Genomic DNA, 5,000 nt, shown 5'->3' with positions numbered 1-5,000 from the left:
GACCCCGGACGGACGGGGGTATGCCGGCCCCTGCCCGCGGGGGCAGGCTCCGGGTTGACCTGGTGGCCGGAGGAGAATTAAGCCCGGAGCCCGGGGCAGGGCGACCCCGGACGGACGGGGGTCCGCCTGGCCCCTGCCCGCGGGGGCAGGCTCCGGGTTGACCTGGTGGCCGGAGGAGAATTAAGCCCGGAGCCCGGGGCAGGGCGACCCCGGACAGACGGGGGTCCGCCTGGCCCCTGCCCGCGGGGGCAGGCTCCGGGTTGACCTGGTGGCCGGACGGGAATTAAGCCCGGAGCCCGGGGCAGGGCGACCCCGGACGGACGGGGCTCCGCCGGCCCCTGCCCGCGGGGGCAGGCTCCGGGTTGACCTGGTGGCCGGAGGAGAATTAAGCCCGGAGCCCGGGGCAGGGCGACCCCGGACGGACGGGGGTCCGCCTGGCCCCTGCCCGCGGGGGCAGGCTCCGGGTTGACCTGGTGGCCGGAGGAGAATTAAGCCCGGAGCCCGGGGCAGGGCGACCCCGGACAGACGGAGGTCCGCCTGGCCCCTGCCCGCGGGGGCAGGCTCCGGGTTGACCTGGTGGCCGGACGGGAATTAAGCCCGGAGCCCGGGGCAGGGCGACCCCGGACGGACGGGGCTCCGCCGGCCCCTGCCCGCGGGGGCTGGCTCCGGGTTGACCTGGTGGCCGCTCGGGACTTAAGCCCGGAGCCCGGGGCAGGGCGACCCCGGACGGACGGGGCTCCGCCTGGCCCCTGCCCGCGGGGGCAGGCTCCGGGTTGACCTGGTGGCCGGACGGGGAATAAGCCCGGAGCCCGGGGCAGGGCGACCCCGGACGGACGGGGGTCCGCCGGCCCCTGCCCGCGGGGGCAGGCTCCGGGTTGACCTGGTGGCCGCTCGGGACTTAAGCCCGGAGCCCGGGGCAGGGCGACCCCGGACGGACGGGGGTATGCCGGCCCCTGCCCGCGGGGGCAGGCTCCGGGTTGACCTGGTGGCCGGTTTGCTTTCGGGCCACCAGGTCAACCCGCTGCCTGTATGGGGTTGACCTGGTGGCCGCTTTCCTTCCCGGCCACCAGGTCAACCCGCTGAATGTATGGGGTTGACCTGCTGGCCGCTTTCCTTCCCGGCCACCAGGTCAACCCGCTGAATGTATGGGGTTGACCTGCTGGCCGCTTTTCTTCCCGGCCACCAGGTCAACCCGCTGAATGTATGGGGTTGACCTGCTGGCCGCTTTCCTTCCCGGCCACCAGGTCAACCCGCTGAATGTATGGGGTTGACCTGCTGGCCGCTTTCCTTCCCGGCCACCAGGTCAACCCGCTGAATGTATGGGGTTGACCTGCTGGCCGCTTTTCTTCCCGGCCACCAGGTCAACCCGCTGAATGTATGGGGTTGACCTGCTGGCCGCTTTCCTTCCCGGCCACCAGGTCAACCCGCTGAATGTATGGGGTTGACCTGCTGGCCGCTTTCCTTCCCGGCCACCAGGTCAACCCGCTGAATGTATGGGGTTGACCTGCTGGCCGCTTTCCTTCCCGGCCACCAGGTCAACCCGCTGAATGTATGGGGTTGACCTGCTGGCCGCTTTCCTTCCCGGCCACCAGGTCAACCCGCTGAATGTATGGGGTTGACCTGCTGGCCGCTTTCCTTCCCGGCCACCAGGTCAACCCGCTGAATGTATGGGGTTGACCTGCTGGCCGCTTTCCTTCCCGGCCACCAGGTCAACCCGCTGAAAGTATGGGGTTGACCTGGTGGCCGCTTTCCTTCCCGGCCACCAGGTCAACCCGCTGAAAGTATGGGGTTGACCTGGTGGCCGCTTTCCTTCCCGGCCACCAGGTCAACCCGCTGCCGGCATGGGGTTGACCTGCTGGCCGCAGAGGGGCAGGCTCCGGGTTGACCTGGTGGCCGGACGGGGATTAAGCCCCGGCTCGGAGCAGGGCAAGCCCGGGCGGAGGGGGGTCCGCTTGGCCCCTGCCCGCGGGGGCAGGCTCCGGGTTGACCTGGTGGCCGGTTTGCTTTCGGGCCACCAGGTCAACCCGCTGAATGTATGGGGTTGACCTGCTGGCCGCTTTCCTTCCCGGCCACCAGGTCAACCCGCTGAATGTATGGGGTTGACCTGCTGGCCGCTTTCCTTCCCGGCCACCAGGTCAACCCGCTGAATGTATGGGGTTGACCTGCTGGCCGCTTTCCTTCCCGGCCACCAGGTCAACCCGCTGAATGTATGGGGTTGACCTGCTGGCCGCTTTCCTTCCCGGCCACCAGGTCAACCCGCTGAATGTATGGGGTTGACCTGCTGGCCGCTTTCCTTCCCGGCCACCAGGTCAACCCGCTGAAAGTATGGGGTTGACCTGCTGGCCGCTTTCCTTCCCGTCCACCAGGTCAACCCGCTGAATGTATGGGGTTGACCTGCTGGCCGCTCTGCTTCCCGGCCACCAGGTCAACCCCCTGCCGGTATGGGGTTGACCTGCTGGCCGCAGAGGGGCAGGCTCCGGGTTGACCTGGTGGCCGGCAGGGACTTCAGCCCCAGGGCCCCTGGCAGGGCGACCCTGCCCTTGTTCCCCAGAAAAGGAGAGAGCTGGCTCGCAGCGGGAAAAGCTGCCTACGGCACCTGGGATTCCCAGGCGGTCACCCATCCAAGTACTAGCCAGGCCCGGGACGGTTTACCTTCCGAGATCGGACGGGATCGGGGGCCTTCCGTCCGGTATGGCCGTAGGCACTCGGCTCCGGTCCGCCTCGTCCCCTTTCCCTTACTGACTCCCCTGCCTCGGGTGGGCCCGATCCTTTTTTCCGTTTTTTTTTTTCGCTCCGGAGGCTTCATGAGCCCCCCCCCAACACCCCTTTGGGGGTCGGTGAAAATTTTTTTTTCAGACTTCCAGGGGCCCGATCCTGGCCGCGGGCACCCGGCTCCGGGCACCCGGCTCCGGGCCGCCTCGTCCCCTTTCCCTTACTGACTCCCCTGCCTCGGGTGGGCCCGATCCTTTTTTCCGTTTTTTTTTTTTCGCTCCGGAGGCTTTATGAGGCCCCCCCAATACCACTTTGGGGGTCGGTGAAAAAAATTTTTCAGACTTCCAGGGGCCCGATCCTGGCCGCCGGCACCCGGCTCCGGGCACCCGGCTCCGGGCCGCCTCGTCCCCTTTCCCTTACTGACTCCCCTGCCTCGGGTGGGCCCGATCCTTTTTTCCGTTTTTTTTTTTTCGCTCCGGAGGCTTTATGAGGCCCCCCCTAACCGTTTTTGGGGTCGGTGAAAATTTTTAGTCAGACTTCCAGGGGCCCGATCCTGGCCGCGGCTTCGCAGGCTGGCCTGGGGGGGGGGGCATCTCTAGCTCCGGCCGCGGACGGCGAGACGCTCGGCCACCAGGTCAGCCCGGAGGAAAAGGCTGAAAAAAATGTCTAAGTCCCCCCGGGACACCAGGTCAACCCGGAGGAAAAGGCTGAAAAAAATGTCTAAGTCCCCCCGGGACACCAGGTCAACCTGGAGGAAAAGGCTGAAAAAAAGTCTAAGTCCCCCCGGGACACCAGGTCAACCCGGAGGAAAAGGCTGAAAAAAATGTCTAAGTCCCCCCGGGACACCAGGTCAACCCGGAGGAAAAGGCTGAAAAAAAGTCTAAGTCCCCCCGGGACACCAGGTCAACCCGGAGGAAAAGGCTGAAAAAAAGTCTAAGTCCCCCCGGGACACCAGGTCAACCCGGAGGAAAAGGCTGAAAAAAAGTCTAAGTCCCCCCGGGACACCAGGTCAACCCGGAGGAAAAGGCTGAAAAAAAGTCTAAGTCCCCCCGGGACACCAGGTCAACCCGGAGGAAAAGGCTGAAAAAAATGTCTAAGTCCCCCCGGGACACCAGGTCAACCCGGAGGAAAAGGCTGAAAAAAAGTCTAAGTCCCCCCGGGACACCAGGTCAACCCGGAGGAAAAGGCTGAAAAAAAGTCTAAGTCCCCCCGGGACACCAGGTCAACCCGGAGGAAAAGGCTGAAAAAATGTCTAAGTCCCCCCGGGACACCAGGTCAACCCGGAGGAAAAGGCTGAAAAAAATGTCTAAGTCCCCCCGGGACACCAGGTCAACCCCGAGGAAAAGGCTGAAAAAATGTCTAAGTCCCTGCTCGGCCATCAGGTCAACCCCATTCAAAGTGACGGGTTGACCTGATGGCCGGCAGTCTCACGGAAGTCCGGATGGGGTCGCCAAAAGTGCCCTCGGCCGACCGAGAGAACCAGGAGGTCGGATAGGATTTCAGATTGGTCCCCCTAAATTGGCGGTTGGATTTTTCGACTAGTTCATTTTGACGGGTGCGAGGAGATTTCTGAGAACAGGTTTTTCGGAACCTGTGAGAACCAGAGATGAGCCTCGGGGACCAATCTGCGCGTTGTACCCGATCTTGTGAGGGGGGACAGGGGCACGTTGGCAGGTGGGGCGGCCCCCGGCCCCCCCGAGCCCCCCCTTTTCCGGCTCTTTTCCTCCGGGGACCCCGTCGTCCCCTCGCACCCCCGGTGCAGGCCCGGTGGCCGGGATGCGAACTCCGACTGTCGGCGCCCCCCGGAGGGAGGGGGGGCCCGCTCCTCTCTCGCCTTCCGATCGATGTGGCGCTCACGTTCGCGACGGGAAGGGTCCTTCGCGGGCCGGCGCCCCCGACCGCAGGGGGCGTCTGGCGTTCAGGCGGATCGGGTCCCTCTTCCTCTTCGCGTCCCCGGATCCTGGGGCCGATTGGGACTTTCCTCCTTTGGGGGGGGGCCCGGGCGCGTGCCCGGCCCTCCGCGCCGTGGGGCCAGCCGGCCGAGATCTCCGCCCTGCGAGGTCGAGCGGCTCCGGCAGCCCACCCAGGGGTCCGAAAACCCAGGGAGCCGCGAGGCTCGGCAGGGCCAAACACGTCGCGAGAGCGAGCAGGGGCGCGCTGCGGTCCCCCGCCGTGCCCGACGGTCCTTCTCCAGGCACGCTCCGGGGCGCGGGCCCCGGGTGCTGGAGCCTCCGTCGGCTGTCGGTGGGACCCACGTACCGCCCTCTCGCTGGAGCCTCAGTAACCCC

The 5,000-nt window shown here is 66.2% G+C and overlaps 1 non-coding gene across 1 annotated transcript; it reads right to left on the bottom strand.

Annotated features, from left to right (window-relative positions):
* Nucleotides 1-2,584: 2,584 nt before the first annotated feature.
* LOC141979773 (5S ribosomal RNA) lies at nt 2,585-2,703 on the bottom strand. Its single transcript, XR_012637165.1, has one exon. It is a non-coding gene; the product is annotated as a 5S ribosomal RNA (ribosomal RNA).
* Between the last annotated feature and the right edge of the window lie 2,297 nt (nt 2,704-5,000).

Source organism: Natator depressus, chromosome 28 (genome assembly GCF_965152275.1).
Source record: "Natator depressus isolate rNatDep1 chromosome 28, rNatDep2.hap1, whole genome shotgun sequence".
In the NCBI taxonomy this organism is placed as follows: Eukaryota; Metazoa; Chordata; order Testudines; family Cheloniidae; genus Natator; species Natator depressus.
Note: the sequence above shows the minus strand (reverse complement) of the source record. Positions and strands in the feature narration are given on the sequence as shown.